This window comes from Rattus norvegicus, chromosome X, assembly GCF_036323735.1.
Source record: "Rattus norvegicus strain BN/NHsdMcwi chromosome X, GRCr8, whole genome shotgun sequence".
Taxonomy (NCBI): domain Eukaryota; kingdom Metazoa; phylum Chordata; class Mammalia; order Rodentia; family Muridae; genus Rattus; species Rattus norvegicus.
In genome coordinates, this window is record NC_086039.1 from 48,506,993 (window position 1) to 48,529,923 (window position 22,931).

General features: G+C 40.2%; 1 pseudogene; it reads left to right on the forward strand.

Moving 5' to 3' along the window:
* LOC134484187 (large ribosomal subunit protein uL16-like) overlaps positions 1-22,098 on the forward strand; it is a 64,994-nt pseudogene extending 42,896 nt beyond the window's left edge.
* The last annotated feature ends 833 nt before the right edge of the window (positions 22,099-22,931 follow it).

A 22,931-nucleotide genomic window follows, 5' to 3' on the forward strand; every position in this document is an offset into this window, starting at 1 on the left:
TATCTAGTTTGGAGGCTCTATATGTATGTGCCACATGTGGGGCAGGCTCTGAATGGGTGTTCCTTCAGCCTCTGTTCTAAACTTTGTCTCCCTATTGTCTCCCAAGGGTATTCTTGTTCCCCTTTTAAAGAAGGAGTAAAGCATTCACATTTTGGTCATCCTTGGGTTTCATGTGTTCTGTGCATCTAGGGTAATTTCAGCATTTGGACAAATATGCACTTATCAAAGAGCGCATACCATGTGTGTTTTTCTGTGATTGGGTTACCTCACTCAGGATGATATTTTCGATTTCTATCCATTTGCCTATGAATTTCATAGAGTCATTGTTTTTGATAGCTGAGTAATATTCCATTCTGTAGATGTACCACATTTTCTGTTTCCACTCCTCTGTTGAAGGGCATCTGGGTTCTTTCCAGCTTCTGGCTATTATAAAGAAGGCTGCGATGAACATAGTGGAGCACGTGTTTGTTATACGTTGGGTTGTCTTTTGGGTGTATGCCCAAGAGAGGTATAGCTGGGTCCTCAGGTAGTTCAATGTCCAGTTTTCTGAGGAACCTCCAGACTGATTTCTAGAATGGTTGTACCAGTCTACAATCCCACCAACAATGGAGAAGAGTTCCTCTTTCTCCACATCCTCTCCAGCATTTACTGTCACATGTATTTTTGAACTTAGCCATTCTCACTGATGTGAGGTAAAATCTCAGGGTTGTTTTGATTTGCATTTCCCTTATGACTAAAGATGTTGAACATTTCTTTAGATGTTTCTCAGCCACTCAGCATTCCTTAGCTGTGAATTCTTTGTTTAGATCTGAACCCCATTTTTAATAGGGTTATTTTACTCGCTGCAGTCTAACTTCTTGAGTTCTTTGTATATTTTGGATATAAGTCCTCTATCAGTTGTAGGATTGGTAAAGAGGTCTTCCCAATCTGTTGGTTGTGATTTTGGCCTAACCACAGTGTACTTTGCCTTACAGAAGCTTTGCAGTTTTATGAGATCCCATTTGTCGATTCTTGATCTTAGAGCATAAGCCATTAGTGTTTGGTTCAGGAAATTTTCTCCAGTGCCCATGTGTTCGAGATGCTTCCCCACTTGTTCTTCTATTAGTTTGATTGTGTCTGGTTTGATGTGGAGGTCCTTGATCCACTTGGACTTAAGCTTTGTACAGGGTGATAAGCATGGATCAATATGCATTCTTGTACATGCTGACCTCCAGTTGAACCAGCACCATTTACTGAAAATGCTATCATTTTTCCATTGGATGGTTTTGTCTCCTTTGTCAAAAATCAATTGACTATAGGTGTGTGGGTTCATTTCTGGATCTTCAATTCTATTCCACTGGTCGATCTGACTGTCTCTGAACCAATATCATGCAGTTTTTATCACTATTGCTCTGTAATACTGCTTGAGTTCAGGCACAGTGATTCCCCCAGAAGTTGTTTTATTGTTGAGGATAGTTTTAGCTATTTTGGGGTTTTTTGTTATTCCAGATGAATTTGCAAATTATTCTGCCTAACTTACTTAAGAATTGGATTGGTATTTTGATGGGGATTGCACTGAATCTGTAGATCGCTTTTGGTAAAATGGCCATTTTTAGTATGTTAATCCTGCCAATCCATGAGCATGGGAGATCTTTCCATCTTCTGAGGTCTTCTTCAATTTCCTTCTTCAGAGGCTTGAAGTTCTTATCATACAAATCTTTTACTTGCTTGGTTAAAGTCACACAAAGATATTTTATATTATTTTGGACAATTATGAAGGGTGTCGGTTGCCTAATTTCTTTCTCAGCTTTTTTCTCTTTTGTGTAGAGGAAGGATACTGATTTATTTGAGTTAATTTCATACCCAGCCACATTGCTGAAGTTGTTTATCAGCTTTAGTAGTTCTCTGGTGGAACTTTTGGGATCACTTAAGTATACTATCATATCATCTGCAAATAGTGATATTTTGACTTCTTCTTTTCCGATCTGTATCCCCTTGATCTCCTTTTGTAGTCTGATTGCTCTGGCTAAAACTTCAAGAACTATACTGAATAAGTAGGGAGAGCGTGGGCAGCCTTGTCTAGACCCTGATTTTAGTGGGATTGCTTCAAGTTTCTCTCCATTTAATTTAATGTTAGCTACTGGTTTGATGTATATGGCTTGTACTATGTTTAGGTATGGGCCTTGAATTCCTATTCTTTCCAGGACTTTTATCATGAAGGGGTGTTGAATTTTGTCAAATGCTTTCTCAGCATCTAATGAAACGATCATGTGGTTCTGTTCTTTCAGTTTGTTTATATAATGGATCACGTTGATGGTTTTCCGTATATTAAACCATCCCTGCATGCCTGGGATGAAGCCTACTTGATCATGGTGGATGATTGTTTTGATGTGCTCTTCAATTCGGTTTGTCAGAATTTTATTAAGTATTTTTGTGTCAATATTCACAAGCAAAATTGGTCTGAAGTTCTCTTTCTTAGTTGGGTCTTAGTGTGGCTTAGGTATAATTGTAATTGTGGCTTCATAGAAGGAATTTGGTAGAGCTTCATCTGTTTCAATTTTGTGGAATAATTTGGATAGTATTGGTATGAGGTCTTCTATGAAGGTCTGATAGAATTCTGCCCTGAACCTGTCTGGACCTGGACACTTTTTGGTTATGAGACCTTTAATGAATGCTTCTATTTCGTTAGGAATTATGGGGTTGTTTCAATGTTTTATCTGTTCCTTATTAACTTTGGTACCTGGTATCTGTCTAGGAAATTGTCCATTTCCTGCAAATTTTCAAGTTTTTTTGGATATAGGCTTTTGTAGTAGGATCTGATGATTTTTTGAATTTCCTCTGATTCTGTAGTTGTATCTCCCTTTTCATTTCTGATTTTGTTAACTTTTACATACTCTCTGTGTCCTCTCATTTGTCTGGCTTTGGCTTTGTCTATCTTGTTGATTTTCTCAAAGAATCAACATTTGGTTTTGTTGATTCTTTGTATGGTCCTTTTTGTTTCTACATGGTTGATTTCAGCTCTGATTTTGATTATTTCCTGCCTTATACTCCTCCTGGGTGTATTTGCTTCTTTTTGTTCTAGAGCTTTTAGGTGTGCTGTCAAGCTGCTGATATATGTTCTCTCCTGTTTCTTTCTGCAGACACTCAGAGCTTTGAATTTTCCTCTTGGCACAATTTTCATTGTGTCCCATAAGATTGGGTGTTTTGTACCTTCTTTTTCATTAAATTCTAAGAAGTCTTTAATTTCTTTCTTTGTTTCTTCATTGACCAGGTTATCATTGAGTAGAGCATTGTTCAACTTGCATGTATATGTGGGCCTTATTCTCTTATTGTTTTTGAAGATCAGCTTTAGCCCATCGTGGTGTCACATGGAATTATTTCTATTTTTCTGTATCTGTTGAGGCCTATTTTATGACCAATTATATGGCCAGTTTTGGAGAAAGTACAATGAGGTGGTGAGAAGAAGGTATATCCTTTTGTTTCAGGATAGAATGTTCGATAAATATCTGTTAAGTCCTTTTGGTTCATGACTTTTCATAATCTGTCTATGTCTCTGTCAAATTTCTGTTTCCATGATCTGTTCATTAATCAGAGTGGGGTATTGAAATCTCCTACTACTATTGTGTGAGGTGCAATGTATTCTTTGATTGTGTTTTCCTGGAATTCTTTCAGGGATTTTTGTGATTCCTCTCCATAGGCTTCTACTTGTTTATTTATGTTTTCCTCCGTTTCTCTAAGGGAGTTCTTTATGTCTTTCTTGAAGTCTTCCATCATCATGATCAAATGTGATTTTAAATCTAGATCTTGCTTTTCTGGTGTGTTTGGATATTCAGTGTTTTCTTTGGTGGGAGAATTGGGCTCCGATGGTGCCATGTAGACTGTTTCTGTTGCTTGAGTTCCTGTGCTTGCCTCTCCCCATCAGGTTGTCTGTGATGTTACCTTGTTCTGATATTTCTAACAGTGGCTAGATCGTCTTATAGGCCTGTGTGTCAGGAGTGCTGTAGATGTGTTTTCCTGTTTTCTTTCAGACAGTTATGGCAACAGAGTGTTCTGCTTTCCTGTCTACTGGTCTTCAGCTGTTCCTGTGGGCCTGTGTCCTGGGTCCACCAGGCAGTTCACTTGGAGCAGAAAAGTTGGTCTTACCTGTGGCTGAAGTGGCTCCTGGGTGGTTGCTTTTGAGCATGAGGGCTGCAACCAGGAGGGCCTGCACCACCTTTTCCCGGTGCCCCCATGCACCAGGGTTCCAGATGGCGTTAGGTGTTTTCCTCTGGAGTCAGAAATGTGGGCAGAGTGTAGTCTCTTCTCCTTCTCAGGCATGTCTGCCCCTCTGAAATTTTAGCTCTCTCTACCACGGGATTTGAGTGCAGAGAGTTTTTGATCGGGTTCCTTCAGATCCATGTGGTGTCTGGACCACAGAGGACCTGCTGCTTGAGTCTGCAATATATTTTTGGTTTGTGTCTGCATGTACCCCTGTGTGTATGTGTGTGTGCATGTGCGTGTGCTTGTGCGTGTGCGTGTGTGTGTGTGTTGTGTGTGTGTGTGTGTGTGTGTGTGTGTATGATCACAGAATGAGAGCTTACATACGTCACCTGGACAACAAATATGCTTGTATTGATGTAAGTTTTTTAGCTGATACTTTAAAATCAAGAACATTGTGCCTGAGTATCTGTATTTATTTCCTTTCTTGAAAAGTCAAACTATCTAGTCACAACCATGGTAGAGTCATCTGGAAATGACAGGGTGCTGTGTCATTAGTAAAAACATCCCTGATTTGCTAGATACCTCCTCACTTAATATCAAGTACTGTTATGCCCAGTTCTCAAGACCCTCCAAAGAGACCCCCAAGGACCAAAACTCTGAAATAAGTACACATGAGAATCTTGATTCAAATTTGGACTCGGGTCACATCTCTCTCTGCATAACACGTTAGAAAGTGATGCTTGTGTCTAGGAGCTTAGGGTTTACATATCTTTAGCTTCTCTATTACGCTACTCCTCTGCAATTTTTAATAAATCCCTTAAGGAATTTTAAAGTCCTATTAAGTTCTGTAACTTTCTTTAATGTCTGTTGCCAATGGATTGATAAAATCCAAGGCCACTGTATTAGAATTCCCTGCCTCTTTAAGGTCTAGGTACTTATAATGGCAGATAGCGTCCATGATCCTTTCAAGAAATACTGTTGGGTTTTCATTAGTCTCCTTCCTAACACTATAAACTTTGGTCAAATTAGTGGGCTACCTAATGGTTACTCTGAGACCTGCTATCAGAGTCTGTCAGTAGATCCAGAAATACTCCCTACCTTCGGCCTTATTGTAGTCCAGGATATGTCTCCTGAGGGGAAATCTATCATCAATAATTGGCTGGGTTCTCTGTTGGTGTGCCATTATCTCCTGGAATTTTTTGGGCCTCCAAAATGATGCACTCTTTTTCCTCAGTAGTAAAAAGAATCTTCAAAAGCTTTTGACAATCATCCCAAGTAGGCTGATGAGTGAAAAGGAAGATGTCTAAGAAACCAATGAGCTCCTTAGGGTTGTTGGAGAATCAGGCATTTTCCTTCTTCCAATTATAAAGGTCAGCTGTAGCAAAAGGCCAGTAATGGTGAAGCTGATTCTCTTATTGTTCGACTGGCCCCACTGTCCACAGAGGTAAAACAGTGGAATCTACCTTTAGCTTTACAACTTCAGGGGACAACATATCCCTACTCCTCATTCCCTGTGAAGGCTGCCCTTCTATTCCTGAGGTCAACCCCACCAGAGCCAGAAGAGTTAGTGGTGCTGGACCTGGGGTAGGGGACTATGTTGGGACCTCCTTTAGCAGCAGAGGAATGTAGGGAACTGGAAGGCAAGTTCCTCAGGGGTTCTATCCTGTAAGATAGGTTAAAGAGCAGTTGTGGGTTTATGACTATCCCATTTCCATTCTCCCTTCACAAGCACTGGTACTGCTCCTGTTGTTGAGGAAACATCAACGGGGGAAAGAGGAAAGACTTAACCCAAGGTAGTGGGTTAGTAACCAAATCTTTCTGAACTACTATATAGGGGTCTTGATCAGTGTGCCCCTGAGCCTTTTGAAACACCTTGTCTCCTACCAATAACACAATGGGGAGATGGAAGGTTCCATCCCATGACCAGTCAACATCGAAAGTTGGCCACTCTGAATTGCAGTAAGTGGTCATTTTCTCTGTTTTCACAGCTACAGAGAGGTTACGTGCTTTGGTCCTGACTTCTTTAAAATGAGCTAAAAATGATATTGAGAGGATGAGAATTAGTTTGTTCCATAGTGTCTGTCAAAGTACTATACAAATAGAAACTAAATATCACACAGAACACAGTAGACAAACAAATATGCACAAAGTAGCTGTGCAGCAACTAAAACCAGAAGTGAATCCAAAAACTCAGACTCATGACTCTAACCTCAGAAACCAAAGGCAGTCCTGGGAGGAAAGTGACCAATAGTGAGCCTCTTCTTCCTCCACCAAAAATTCCTTCCCACTGCGAGTGAACACACTTGGAGTGATATGGCCATCTCTGGTGTTGGCAGCATCACCTGGTCCCCTATAGCAGAGACACTCCAGTGCATCCACTCTTAGCCACTCTTGAAAGCTTACACTGTAAGATCTTCCTCAAAAATGAAAGAACAAAGACCGACAATGTACAGAAATACTCAACACTCATTGGACAGAACTAGACTCTCTGGATCATGGGTCCTGGGTTCTTGAGGATCATGGAGCATCAGCCAAATGTTATGCCCAGTATAACAAGAACTCCAAGAGACCACCAGGGACCACAACTCTGATTTAAGTGCACATGCCAGTTTTTATTCGAGTTCAGGCTTGGTCACAAACTCCCTGCATAACAGGTTAGGGAAGTGATGCTCCGGTCTATGGCCTTAGTGTTTATATAGGAAAAAAATTGTAAGCTGGGGCCTTCAAGACTTGGTGTTACATGATTACATAAATGGGTAAAGGAATGTTATCCTTCAAACTTGATAGCATTTGTTCAGGCCACAAGGAGAGAACACATATCTAAAAAGGGGCATCCTGACCTGGGAATGTTTAACTCATCTTTTTATTGTGCTACAAGCTGGGCACAGCTGTTATGTCTATTTCAACTGCTCTGGATATTTGGTGGTCTCTTTCCCAGAGCCCTAGGGTGGGGGCCATATCACTCCAAGGGCAGCAGCTTTATTCAAGATCCAAAGCTTTTTCCAAGAACAGCAACTTTCTCCAAGGGCAGCAGATTAAAACAGAGTTTAGAGAGCAAGATGAAATCTGTCCTGCTGTTTGCTTCTTCAGTACCATGTTGTCTCCAATTTGTCCATTTACTTTCCATGCCAGTATATTAGAGATGACCAGTAACAAACCATTCCTGGGCCAATCTCAGTGCAGAAGTCAGTCTTATAATAACCAGAACACTAAATTTTTTGTATTCTTTTAAGGTTATGAATGTACTTAAAGATGGCAACGACTGGGGACTCCATTTGATATTGTTTGAGTGTTTCTTGACTGAATCTTTTAGTTCATTTCATTCTATGTATTTTCTAATAGCAAGGAATGATTAAGTCATAAATTTCTATTAAACCAGTTAACAGCAAGGCGTAAGGTTACAATTACATATTTGAGTTCTAAAGTGTGAGATGAAGAAAAAAAAACCTGTGAAAGTTTTTTTTTTTTTTATGAAGAGTCACAATAGCAAAGGAGAAATCTGTGCTTGTCTTTAGGCATTGTTCACTGAGGACCTATCACCCTTCATAACTATAAATACATTTAGGAGTTTAGAAAAATGGATTTCAAAGGTTTATTAGAAACATGTAATTGTCAGGCTAAACTTTTTCCTAGGAAAATCATCTGCTAAATAAGGAAAGTAGATTAAAGAAATAGGAACTTTTCATGGTATCTTCTTTATAACTGAGGGCAGCAAAGCCCAGAGATGATAAGCAGCAACTTCAGGCTATAAAGTGAGAGCAGTATAGCAGCAGTGAGGGTCTAGCCAACACACCTGATATTTAAGCTCTTTCCTTTAGTATCCCAAGAAAAGTACTATGAAGTAGAGGCCTGTATAATATTCTCCTTTCTAAACAATAAGCTCAAGACTTCCTCACAAACTCGTTATGGAATTTTTGATTTTAAGAAATCATTTCAAGACCTAATTGTTAAAGACATTTACTTCCCCTTCCTTTGGTAAAGGTTAGAGAGTCTGGGTTTCAAAAGACCAATTTCATGATCCCTTTTTTTCATTAACATCATTTTTATGAAATCTAACTCTACAATGGACTGGTAATAATGCAATTTTATCATCAGATATTTTTCTTAAGAAAAGTCCGTGTTCAAAGATTTTTGGAATATTGTTTCTTAGGGTACTGCCTTTTCACATAAACGTGTGAGACTACCACTTTTTTTGAAATTAAAGATTCTGACTATGCACTGGTTATAGAACATTCCAGTAAAGAGAATAAACTTGAAAATTATTATTATTATTATTATTATTGTTGTTGTTGTTGTTGTTGTTGTTGTTGTTGTTATATTAGCTATAGGCTATGACACACACATAATACACACACCCACACACCCACCCACACACACACACAAACAATATGTTTCCTGAACTCTGACAATGCCAACTGCATCCCTCCTACCCCTAGGAACACAGGGATAATTGTTTCAATTCTGCTCTGGTGCTCTACTGAAGCCCATAAAATATCCAATTATTTCTGACGATTTTACGTATTAGGACACAGGACACAGATATTTCAGGTAACTTTTCCCCTTTCAAACAAATAGCATTTGCCTGCTATTTGATATTATGATATAATCTATTAACTAGTTCCCAAACTAATTGCCCTACTTTGATCTACCTAACCACTAGCTTGGGAGGTCACATCAGGCATCCTCTCCGATTGGAAAAATAAGTGCCTTTGGTAGGATTCAGTATTTTATTTGCACTTGTGAAGCTTTGGACTATCACCTCCCCATAAAATATAGTTAAAAGCCTGAATATGAGTAACGGAAACATAGTGGCTTAAGCCTAATATTGTAGAGAGCTGCGACGTGCCGCGCCTCAAAGATGGCGCTGGTTTCTGCCTTCCACCCTCCCAATGGTGAGCACTCCTTGCAGTAAACAAGTCCTTATTTGGCTATGTCTGCCTGGCCCGCTAGCTTCCGCATAGTGACAGCCTATCTATATGACCCACATGACTTGCTAGGACTGGCCAGTGCTAGCTATTTAAGTATGGTGCAGGGTGTTCCCCGGGGAGAGAGAGAGTCAGAAGGTTGTATCAAGGTTCCTGAGTAAAACTGCTTGAAGATCTCCTGTGGTTGTGTCTTCCTTGCTGGTCGAGGTTGGGCACGGCAAGTGGTGGCCCGTACGGGGAACTCCTCGAATCCACCGTAAAGGGACTCAACTCTCTCCAAGATCAGAACTTCTTGCAGTCAGGGCAGTGCTGGAAAGTTCCCAAGGTAAGGTGGAACAATAAGGACCACGGGAAATAAGTGGCTATAAAGTCTCAGGGTAGTGAGCAAGTAAAGTTCGCGGTAACAGCGAACCGAAAGTAAAGTTCCTGGTAGCAGCGAACCGAAAGTAGTTTGTGGTAGCAGTGAACTGAAAGTAGCAAGATGCACGGTGAATTTAGCTATAGCAGCATAGAAAGTTTTTGTCATGGGGACCTCACAGTCTTGTCCAATTTTTCTGGCTCTTCAAGAGCTGTTTGAGCGAAAGAAACTAAAAATAAAAAGAAGCACCATAGAGAGATTTTTGAGCGAATGCGATGCCATTGCACCCTGGTTCGCAGCCTCTGGTAATCTCACAGTGGCGAGCTGGGACAAGTTAGGGAAAGACCTTAATTTTGCCCTGGTACAGGTGACTCTAAGACCTGGGGTCCGTCCAGTATGGCGCTTAGTACGTAGCTGCCTTTAGGATCAGAAATGTTGTTAGGCAGCTATAGAGAAGGAGCAAGCTGCCCTAGAAATGCTTCAAGAGGAGAGGTCAGAAAACCAGGGAAGCGCAAAGGAGACAGACTCAGAAAAGACAGATACAGAGGAGGAAACAGATGAAACAGATTCAGAAGAAGAGTTACAAGAGTTGATAGATCAAATGCGGAAACAGTCTCTAAGGAATAGACAGAAGAAGAAAAGGAAAATGCCTAAAATGGAGGAGGAACCTCCTGGGCGGTTCCCCTCAGCTCCTCTTCCCTGCAATGTTGTAGAGGGAGAAAGTAGAGTTTCAGGTAGTACATTCTGCCCAGAAGTGTGGAAGGCAGTCTGCACAGAACTACATCTGGCCTATCCTGTTTATGTGGATGCTAATCAACAACGGTATCATGAGCCTTTAGACTTTAAGGTGATCAAGTCCCTGGCAGAATCAGTCAGGACATATGGCATTACGGCCTCATTTACCGTAGCTCAGGTTGAGGCCTTACACAGATTTTGCATGACTCCTAGTGATTGGACTAACCTTGCTCGGGGCTGTCTTAGTCTGGGACAGTATTTGGACTGGAAAGCTTTTCTTATTGAGTTTGCCAATGAACAGGCTGCCACTAATTTGGCAGCGGGGGATGGCCAGGCTGCCAGGGATAGGGATATGCTGCTCGGTCAGGGACGCTTTGCCAATGCTCAGACAGGGTATCCAGGACAGGTTTACCAGCAGATTAATGAAGTTGCAACAAAGGCATGGAAATCCTTACCTAATAAGGGAGAAGTGAGTGGAAACCTCACCAAGATCATTCAAGGACCTATGGAGCCATTCTCTGACTTTGCAGCCTGATTAGTAGAAGCAGCGGGGAAAGTCTTTGGAGACCCCGATACTGCTATGCCCTTGATTAAACAGTTGGCCTATGAACAGTGCACAAGGGAATGCCGAGCCGCTATCACTCCTTACAAGAACAAGGGACTTGAAGCTTGGATGAAGGTCTGTAGAGAAATAGGGGGACCTTTGACTAATGCTGGACTTGCGGCTGCTGTTATGCAGATGACGCAGAGAAAAGGAGGAAGTTCAGGAGCGTGTTTTAAATGTGGTAAATAGGGGCACCTAAAAAGGCAAAGTCCAGAAAGGGGAAGTCTAGTTAGTACAGGAAGTGGCCAATGCCCAAGGCAACCAGGGCTGTGCCCCAAGTGCAAACAAGGGAATCATTGGGCTAATGAGTGTTGCTCGGTAAAAGACATCAATGGGCAGCCTCTCAGCTCGGGCTTTGGTGGAGCACATCCAAAAAACGGACAGCGGGGCCCCCGACCCCAGGGCCCACAAATATATGGGGCAGTCGAGAATCAGGATGTAGAACAGAGTCACGAGAGGTGGCCGTCCCTTCGCCATCCGAGGGGCCAAGGAAAGACACTAAGGGCTCCGCAGGACTGGACCTCCGCTCCACCACCAGACTCATACTAACTCCTCGGATGGGGGTCCAGTTGATAGAAACTGATTTTAAAGGACCCCTTGAGCCTGGCACAGTAGGGTTACTTATAGGGAGATCATCTACAGCTTTAAGAGGACTACATGTCCATCCAGGAGTTATTGACCCAGTTTATACCGGGGTTGTCAAGATCATGGTAGAATCACCAAAAGGAATTACTGCTATTTCCCCTGGAGATAGAATAGCTCAGTTGTTACTTTTGCCTAGCCTTCATGAAAGATTTGCCGCCCAGTCTAGAGAGAGGGGAGAGAAGGCTTTTGGTTATACAGGTTCCGACCTTACATTTTTAGCTTTGGGTTTAGACCAACGCCCAGTAATGGAGCTAAGGATAGATGGCAAAAGGATCCTAGGACTGTTGGATACAGGGGCCGATAGAAGTATAATAGCTAAGAAAGATTGGCCCTCTGGATGGCCAGTACAGGCCTCATCTCAAACATTACAAGGTCTTGGTTATGCAAGAGCTCCTGATATGAGTACAAGACAATTGAGTTGGAGAGATCAAGAAGGGCATTCAGGAGTTATGCAACCCTATGTGTTGGATTTGCCCATTTCCCTTTGGGGAAGGGATCTGTTGAAAGACATGGGTTTCAAATTGATCAATGATTATTCTGAGACTACACAAAAGATTATGAAAAATATGGGCTATTTTCCCGGTAAAGGACTAGGGAAATACCTACAGGGTAGGACTAGCCCTATAACTGCCCAATCTTTCAAATCCTTTTGTAAACAGATGGATGTGCGGTTGAGCCATGGTCTGCCTTATAATCCCCAAGGTCAAGGTATTGTTGAGCAAGCACATCGTACCTTGAAGGAATGCTTAATTAAACAAAAAGGGGGAATAGGCCATGGCAGAACTCCTAAGGAACAGAAATCCTTAGCCCTTTTTACTCTTAATTTTTTAATTTTGGATGATGATGGCCTTTCTGCCGCTGACCGACATCAGTGTTGGGCGGGCACATTGAAAGGTTATGTGAAGTGGAAAGATGTGCTCACTGGCTTATGGCATGGGCCAGACCCTGTGTTGGCGTGGGCAAGAGGGTCTGTTTGTGTTTCCTCAGGACCGGCAAAATCCGTTGTGGGTCCCTGAAAGACCGACCAGGAGGTGCAACAAAAATGAAGATTCTCCTGTTGCTGGCACTTCTCGGTGTGACCCAAATGATGGTCAAAAAGGAGCCCCAGTGGGGGATACTACCAGTGTTCCCGAGACCCATGCCAATACGTCATGACCTTTAAGCCCACTCCTCTAATTTGTCTAAACAGTTGTCAAGTTATTTTTTAGGTAATTGGACTGGATAATTTGATTTCTTAATGGATCAGCTACGTGTAGCCATTGTGACCGTTAACTCCACACGTGCGGATGCTGGACTGGCTACAGGGTTGTCATCTTGGATTGCTACTGCTATGAATCATCTGAGGCAGTGGGCGGGTATGGGAGCCCTAGCTGAACTCTTGTTGCTGGTCTCCCTAGTGAGCCTGTGGTGTCTCTGTAGAATGAGGTTTGTTAAGAGGCGGCATGTGGCTATGGTGGTACAGACATTTACAGCCATTGAAGCAGGACAGTCCCCTCAAACCTGGCTTACGGTCATTCAGAAGACCTAGTTGAACCTCGCCCCTGAGTATATGTGAGTGACCTTGCCCAGCGACTGGCAATTTCCCTTCTACCTAAGGCACGGAACCTTGTGGGCGATGAGGTGTCCTACGACGGGTTTAATGAAGGGATGATCCTAAGACAGGGGGGGTCGCCACGCTCAGTGGTGCCTTTGCCTGCTTGATTAATTAAACAAAAAGGGGGAACTGTAGAGAGCTGCAATGTGCCGCGCCTCAAAGATGGTGCTGGTTTCTGCCTTCCACCCTCCCAATGGTGAGCACTCCTTGCAGTAAACAAGTCCTTATTTGGCTATGTCTGCCTGGCCCGCTAGCTTCCGCATAGTGACAGCCTATCTACATGACCCATGTGGCTTGCTAGGACTGGCCAGTGCTAGCTATTTAAGTATGGTGCAGAGCGTTCCCTGGGGAGAGAGAGCCAGAAGAGAGAGAGAGTCAGAAGGTTGTATCAAGGTTCCTGAGTAAAACTGCTTGAAGAAGATCTCCTGTGGTCTTGTCTTCCTTGCTGGTCAAGGTTGGGCGCGGTATAATATTCCCAATCTTTACAATGTTTTAATTTCTAATAAATCTATATTTAAATTTCCCACCTAGCTAGATGTAATTGCAGATCAAATAAAGACTATTATTGACTTGATGCATTAATTCTGTTTATAAATTACTATTTTCTTATATTACCAAGGATTTTAAAGATATTCAGGCAGGGCCTGATGACTTATTTGTATTAATAGACCTATTCAGTATTTCCTGACATTATCAAATGCAAAATACCTATAATAACTGTTTGTCTCCTCCTTTGAGAACACACCATTCATACCCACTGAGTTACCTATACCATATCTCATTAGTGTTCTACAGATAGAACTTGTACTTCATGATTTATAGAATTCTAGTTTCTGTCCCCATGAACATTCTTTTACATTAAACTATAACCTTTGTTGTTTATCCACAAGATCTCATATTAGTATTACTATCAAAATATGAAAATATTCATCTTTTAAAAATTCTCACACTGTAAAAAATCAGACATTTCAAATGTTTTACCCCTGTAAAATATTCAAAGTCTATAAATATGCATATTGTCCTTAAATTATCCAAAGATTTTTCACCTATAGGTTCATACTTTCTGCCTAATATTCCACAGGGTTTCTTGACATCTGAGGGGAAGGATTTGATAAAGGCATCCCATTTACGGTTCTCTTCATTCATTCTCTCTCTCTCTCTCTCTCTCTCTCTCTCTCTCTCTCTCTCTCGATGTTGAGCTGTGGATCTCTATATTTGTCCCCATCTGCTGCAGCAGGAATCTTTTCTGATGATAGATGATCAAAACACTGATCTATACATAGAGCAGAATGTCAATAGTAGTCATTTTATTAATACTTTTAAGAGCAGTAGTATAAGGTTTTACCATAGATGCCTGGACTTTCAAGTCTTAGGGTCTTGGTCACCCTAGCAGTTCCAGAAATGAGTTCTATAACATATAATGGACCTTAAATCATATTGCTTTGTAACTCTCAAAAGTTTTGTGCCACCATTACCATAAAATATCATGTAAGCAGGATACCCTTGTAGATCAAATATTTATAGTTGGGTTGGTGTTCATGTTTCTCATCTAGTTTTCTGGAGTGTACCTTCCCATACCAAGGACACTAAAATTGGAGATGAAAGTTCTATGTAGATCCCAGTTCAACCTCTCCATGTTCAATGTGTTGTGTGAGTGTAGTATATAGCAATGGTGATTTGCTGTAAGTTTGTGGTGGGTAACCTATTGTTTTGCAAGCAGCATGTATTGTTGAGGATTCCCATGGGATTATTTTGCTAGCCAACTCAATTGTATGTAACCTAGTCACAGTACTGAAAACTTCATTTGAGTGCAGAAGATAGTAAGTTAGAACTTTGTGTCTCTAATTATTTGAAAGTTTCATTAAGATGAATTTTAGAAATTTCCACTAATCTGGATAGCCATACCACCCCTCAAATGTTAGATGCAAAAGTATAGATACACAGAACCCCCCAAATGATTTAAAATGGGGTTCAAATCTAAACAAAGAGTTCTTAATAGATGAAACTCAAATGGCTTAGAAGTGTATAAGGAAATGTCCATCATCTTTAGCCATGAGAGAAATGCAAATCATTAAATCTTTGTGATTCTATCTTATACCTAACAGAATGTCTAGGATCAATAAGACAAATGAAAGCTCATCTTGGGGAGGAGGTGAAATAAGGGGAAAACTCATCAGGAGTGCAAGTTTGTATAGCCAATATGGAAATCAATATGTCTCATTCAAAACATTGGGAATCTACCTACCACAGATAAACTACTCTTGGACATCAAAGCATGCTCTACTGCAGTACACAGACACTTGCTCAAACATGTTTATTCATGTTCTGTTCATAATAGACAGAAATTGTAAAAATTCTCAGTGTAACTCAATAAAAGATCATATGAAGATGAAGATACAGTTACAAATGAGTTAATACTCATATATTAAAAAAACGACATTATAAAATTTGCAGGCAAATGGGTGGAACTAAAAGAAAAAACTTCCTGTATAAGGTAATCCATTTCTAGAAAGAAAAATGTAATATTTACTCATGTATAAACCAATATTAGCCACTAAATAAATGACAATCAAATAACAGTCTCTAGACCCAGATAGCGAGATAAGTTATATATACATAAATCTCCCTGGAAGTGGGGGATAGAATAGACTCTGTGGGTAGCCTTGGGACAGGGGAAATAGGTAAGGAAAGTTCATGTGGGAGTGGGGGAAGAGTTGGATTTGAGAGAGGAAATTCAGGGATCGACAGCTAGAATTAAAAATGAACATGAAATCTTTAAAGAGTGTCTAACAAGGCTTTCAAACATGAATTTCAAACTCATATACTTCAGATCTAGGGTGTAGACAGTGAAGAGATGTGTAATTTGCAAACGTGATTAAAATTCTGTAAAATACTGTGTGATTGTCTTAGAGCAATGTAGTCACCCTGAACCCCCTTAGTTATGAGGTATCATGGCTACACCAAAAGGCCCAAACTCTTCCAAGGGTTTTCAATACTTTAAGGAACACACTCAACACTTACATATTACTTTGAAATATGATTGTGATATTATATGCAAGTCTATTCCTTTACATTGAGGATCTCACTCTAGAGTAATTCCTTAGAATCACAAGAGTATAATTAATAATCAATAATTAACTTTTGGAGTCCTACTTTGTTTTTCTCCATCTTTTTTAACTTGGGTATTTCTTATTTACATTTCAATTGTCATTCCCTTTCCTAGTTTCCCAGTCAACATCCCCCTAACCCTTCCCCATCCCCTTCTATAAGGGTAGTCTCCTCCACATCCTCCCCCCATTACCGCCCTCCCCCAACAATCACATTCACAAGGGGTTCAGTCTTGGCAGGACCAAGAGCTTCCCTTTACACTGGTTCTCTTACTAGGCTACTCATTGCTACCTATGAGGATGGAGCTCAGCGTCAGTCCATGTATAGTCTTTGGGTAGTGGCTTAGTCCCTGGAAGCTCTAGTTGGTTGGCATTGTTGTTCATATGGGATCTCAAGCCCCTTCAATCTCTTTCAGTCCATTCCCTGATTCTTTCAACTGGTGTCCCGTTCTCAGATCAGAGGTTTGCTACTGGCATTCGCCTATGTATATGCTGTATTCTGGCTGTGTCTCTCAGGAAATATCTACATCCAGTTCCTGTCAGCCTGCACTTCTTTGCTTCATCCATCTTATCTAGTTTGGTGGCTATATATATATGGGCCACATGTGGGACAGGCTCTGAATGGGTGATCCTTCTGCCTCTGTTCTAAACTTTGCCTCCCTATTCTCTCCCAAGGGAATTCTTGTTCCCCTTTTAAAGAAGGAGTGAAGCATTTGCATTTTGGTCATCCTTCTTGAGTTTCATGTGTTCTGTGCATCTAGGGTAATTCAAGCATTTGGGCTAATGTCTACTTATCAATGAGTGCATACCATGTGTGTTTTTCTGTGATTGGGGTACTTCACTCAGGATGATATTTTCCATTTCCATCCATTTGCCTATGAATTTTGTAAAGTCATTGTTTTTGATAGCTGAGAAATATTCCATTGTGTCGATGTACCACATTTTCTGTTTCCACTCCTCTGTTGAAGGGCATCTGGTGTCGCTCGCCCAATGTCCCGCCAGCAAGAACGACGCGCGGCAACAGGATTCTTCTGCGAGCAAGCCTTTACTGTGTTACAGCTCTTCTTAGTGTTACAGCTCTTCTCAGTGTTACAGCTCTTCTTAGTGTTACAGCTCTCTTGAACAGGGACCCCTAGCAGCAAAATCGCTCGGCTTATATAGACAACAGTATGCTAATTATCTCTCAGGGATTGGTGGGGCTTGGATCACCCCACTACTTGTCCTCCAGGGATTGGCGGAGAATGAATCACCTCATTAGCATATTAACGGTCAACTGACACCTGGTGCATAAACCGCACATGTACAGTACCGCTGTTCACCACTAGAGGGAGCCCTAGCAAGGGGACAAGCCTGCATATGCGCAGTAAGTCATTTATATCCAGACAAGGCTGGATGTCGGCGCCATCTTTGTTTTGCCGCGCCGCTCTCTACAATCTGGGTTCTTACCAGCTTCTGACTATTATAAATAAGGCTGCTATGAACATAGTAGAACACGTCTTTGTTATATGTTGGAGCATCTTTTGGCTATATGCCCAAGAGAGGTATAGATGGGTCCTCAGGTAGTTCAATGTCCAATTTTATGAGGAACCTCCAGACTGATTTCCAGGATGTTTGTACCAGTCTGCAATTCCACCAAAAATGAAGGAGTGTTCCTTTTTCTCCACATCCTCGCCAGCATCTGCTGTCCCCTGAGTTTTTAATCATGGGCATTCTGACAGGTATGAGGTGGAATCTCATGGTTGTTTTGATTTGCATGATCCTTATGAGTAAATATGTTGAACATTTCTTTAGGTGATTCTCAGCCATTTGGGATTCCTCAGCTGTGGATTCTTTGTTTAGCTCTGAACCCCATTTTTATAGCGTTATTTTTCTCCCTGGAGTCTAACTTTGTGAGTTCATTGTATATTTTGGATATAAGCCCACTATCAGTTGTAGGATAGGTAAAGATCTTTTCCTAATCTGTTGGTTGGCATGTTGTCCCAGCAACAGTGTTCTTTGCCTTACAGAAGCTTTGCAGTTTTATGAGATCCCATTTGTCGATTCTTGATCTTAGAGCATAAGCCATTTGTGTTTTGTTCAGGAAGTTTTATCCAGTACCCATGTGTTCGAGATGCTTCCCCACTTGTTCTTCTATTAGTTTGAGTGTATCTGGTTTGATGTGGAGGTTCTTGATCCACTTGGACTTAAGCTTTGTACAGGGTGATAAGAATGGATCGATCTGCATTCTTCTACATGCTGACCTCCAGTTGAACCAGCACCATTTGCTGAAAATGCTACCTTTTCTCCATTGGATGGTTTTGTCGCCCTTGTCAAAAATCAAGTGACCATAGGTGTGTGGGTTCATTTCTGGGTCTTCAATTCTATTCCACTGTTCTATCTGTCTATCTCTGTACAAATACCATGCCGTTTTTATCACTATTGCTCTGTAATACTGCTTGAGTTCAGGGATTCAGGGATAATAATTCCCATGGAAATCTTTTTATTGTTGAGGATAGTTTTAGCTATACTGTGTTTTTTTTTGTTATTCCAGATATATTTGCAAATAGTTCTGTTTAAGTGTATGAAGAATTGTATTGGAATTTTGATGGGGATTGCATTGAATCTGTAGATCAATTTTGGTAAAATGTCCATTTTTACTATATTAATCTTGCCAATCCATGAGCATGGGATATCTTTCCATCCTCTGAGTTCTTCTTCAATTTCTTTCTTCAGAGGCTTGAAGTTCTTATCATATAGATCTTTCACTTCCTTTGTAAAAGTCACACCGAGGTATTTTATATTATTTGACACTATTATGAAGGATGTCATTTCCCTAATTTCTTTCTGGGCTGGTTTCTCTTTTGTGTAGAGGAAGGCTACTGATTTATTTGATTTAATTTTATACCCAGCCGCCTTGCTGAAGGTGTTTGTCAGGTTTAGTAGCTATCTGATGGGATTTTTGGGATCACTTAAATATACTATCATATCATCTAGAAATAGTGATATTTTGACTTCCTCCTTTCCTATTTATATCCTTTTGATCTCTTTTTGTTGTCTGAATCTTCTGGCTAGGACTTCAAGAAATATATTGATTAAGAAGGGAGAGAGTGGGCAGCATTGTCTAGTCCCTGATTTTAGTGGGATTGCTTCAAGTTTCTCTCCATTTATTTTGATATTATCTACTGGTTGGTTGTATAGGGCTTTTACTATGTTTAGGTATGGGCCTTGAATTCCTATTCTTTCCAAGACTTTTATCATGAAGGGGTGTTGAATTTTGTCAAATGCTTTCTCAGCATCTAATGAAATGATCATGTGGATTTTATCTTTAAATTTGTTTATATAGTGGATTACGTTGATGATTTTCCATATGTTAAACCATCCGTCCATCCCTGGAATGAAGCCTTCTTGATCATGATGGACAATTGTTTTGATGTGCTCTTGGATTTGGTTTCCAAGAATTTTATTTTGTGTCTTTGCGTTGATATTCATAAGGGAAATTAGTTTGAAGTTCTCTTTTTTTGTTGGGTCTTTGTGTAGTTTAGGTATAAGAGTAATTGTGGATTCATAGAGGGAATTCGGTAGCACTCATCTGTTTCAATTTCGTGGAATAGTTTGGATAGTACTGGTATGAGGTCTTCTATGAAGGTCTGATAGAATTCTGCACTGAACCCATCTGGACCTGGGCTCTTTTTTCTTGGGAGATTTTAATGACTGCTTCTATTTCTTTAGGAGTTATGGCGTTGCTTAAGTGGTTTATTTGTTCCTGATTTAACTTCGGAAGCTGGTATCTATCAAGGAAATTGTCCATTTCCTCCAGATTATTAAGCTTTGTTGAATATAGGTTTTTGTAGTAGGATCTGATGATTTTTTGAATTTCCTCTGGCTCTGTTGTTATGTCTCCCTTTTCATTTCTGATTTTGTTAATTTGGACACACTTTCTCTGTCCTCTTGTTAGTCTGGCTAAGGGTATATCTATCTTTTTGATTTTCTCAAAGAACTACCTTTTGTTTCTGTTTATTCTTTGTATAGTCCCTTTTGTTTCTACTTCGTTCATTTCAGCTCTCAGCTTGATTATTTCGTGCTTTCTACTCCTTCTGGATGTGTTTGCTTCTTTTTATTCTAGAGCTTTTAGGTATGCTGTCAAGCTGCTGATATATGTTCTCTCCTGTTTCTTTCTGCAGGCACTCAGAGCTATGAGTTTTCCTCTTAGCACAGCTTTCATTGTGTTCTATAAGTTTGTGTGTATTGTACCTTCATTTTCATTCAATTCTAAGAAGTCTTCAATTTCTTTCTTTATTTCTTCCTTGACCAGGTTTTCATTGAGTAGAGCATTATTCAACTTCCATATATATATGGGCATTCTTTCCTTTTTTTTTTTTTTTTTTTTTTTGAAGACCAGCTTTAGCCCTTGGTGGTCTGATAGGATGCATGGGATTATTTCTATCTTTCTGTATCTGTTGAGGCCTGTTTTATGACCAATTATATGGTAATTTTGGAGAAAGTACCATGAGGTGGTGAGAAGAAGGTATATCCTTTTGTTTTAGGATAGAATGTTCTATAAATATCTGTTAAATCCATTTGGTTCATGTTTTCTCTTAGTCTGTTTATGTCTCTGTTTAATTTCTATTTCCATGATCTGTTCTTTCATAAAAGTGGGTTGTTGAAATCTCCTAATATTATTGTGTGAGGTGTAATGTGTGCTTTGAGCTTTAGTAAGGTTTCTTTTACGTATCTATGCCCTTGTATTTCGAGTGTAGATATTTATGATTGAGAGTTCATCTTGGTGGATTTTTCTTTTGATGAATATGAATTGTCCTTCCTTATCTTTTTTGATGTCTCTTGGTTGAAAGTCGACTTTATTCGATATTAAGATGACTATTCCAGCTTGCTTCTTTAGACCATTTGCTTGGAAAATTCTTTTCCAGCCTTTTACTCTGAGGTAGTATCTGTCTTTTTCTCTGAGGTGTGTTTCCTGTAGTCAGCAAAATGTTGTGTCTGTGTCTTTTTATTAGGGAATTGAGTCCATTGATGTTGAGAGATATTAAGGAATAGTGATTGTTGCTTCCTGTTATATTCATGTTTGGATGTGAGATTATATTTGTTCTTGTCTTTTCTTTGTTTTGTTGCAAAACAATTAGTTTCTTTCTTTGTCTAGGGTGTAGCTTGCCTCCTTTGAGTCCTACTTTTAATTCTTAAGTATGGCTATCACAAATTGTGTCTCTGGAAGACTTAAATAGGCACAGTTTAAAATGGATATCTATGGTATCTTTTTCTCATGGGCCACCTCCTTGCCTAATATTTCTGGTATTCTAATAACAATCCATACTCAAAGTCTCAGTCCCTGATGCTAAGTTCCACATCTTCGACTTGGGAAAAAAGAAATACTAAAGTGGATGAATTCCCACTTTGTGGCCATATGGTACTAGGTGAATATGAAGAACTCTCTTCTGAAGCACTGGAAGTTGGGCCAACATGGTAAAGTATTGTGGCAAGGATGGCTTTCATATTCTGGAGAGGCTCGACTCTTTACATAACATCCATAGCAACAAAATGTTGTCCTGTGCTGGGGCTGATATGATCTTGACAGGTATGCATGGTGCCTTTGGGTACAATGGCCAGTGTTCACATTAGCCAGGTCACCATATCTATCCACACCAAGCTGCAGAATAAGGAATGTGTGACTGAGGCTCTATGCAGAGCCATGTTCAAATTCCCTAGCCACCAGAAGATCCATACTTCAGAGAAGTGGGTCTCGCCAGTCTAATACAGATGAATTTGAAGACATGATTGCTGAGAAGTGGCTCATTCCTGATGACTGTGGTGTCAAATATATCACCAACCATGATCATCTAGACAGGTGGAAGTCCTGCATTCCTGAAGGCTTCCACAGTGCTCTCCTATACACTACAAAATTGTGTTCAATAATTAATCTCCTATCAAGTTTGAAAAAAATTATGCATGTGATTTTTTGAAAAAGTAAGTTTCACAAATGGTAGGCACATATACCCCACTGAGAAAATAAATCCTGTACTATTCAGAGACATTGTCACTAACTGACTCAACCTTAATTAACCTTTATATGAAGTCATATTTCCCATATGCAAGTCACTATGCATAGCTCCATAAGTTAAGTAGAAATACCACATTCGTAATTCAATTAATCCAGTTATTATGGCCTACTGAAACTCCAAAGGGATACAGGTTCTCCTATGTTCTTTCCCTTACTCAAAATGTATGAAGCCATAAAGTTTCAGCATTCCAAGAAGCAATCTAAGGATATATTTACCATCAAGTATCTGACACAGAAACGGAGATGCCATGTTGTAAATGATATTGTCACTACCATACACAGTGAGTCTTAGTGAAAAGTGGTGGCATACCACTATGCTTCTAATTCCTCACAGAATGGATGGACATTATTGTTTGGTCTGATTCAGAACATGAGGGTTTCTTCAGACTTTCAGGTTATGGAAACTCAAGATTGTTTACTACTTTCTAGGCATGGAACAACCATTCCTCTCTATGATCAGAGAAATGAGAACAAAATGATTTTTCATTCAGGAGATGTTTTGTGGGATCTTTATTAACAGTATACTTCAATTAATCTCCCCACTCATCCATATTTCAGAAATTTCTGCTTTTAGTAAGCATTAATAAAATCCATGTTAAGAGTTCAACATAGATATTAAAACAAAACACCTTATATTGATAGACATCCTGGTGTTCATGATTACCACCTGCATTTGTTCAAAGTCCAATAGAGCTATGATGCCTTGGGAACTGTGATTGTTTGCATATGTTTGCC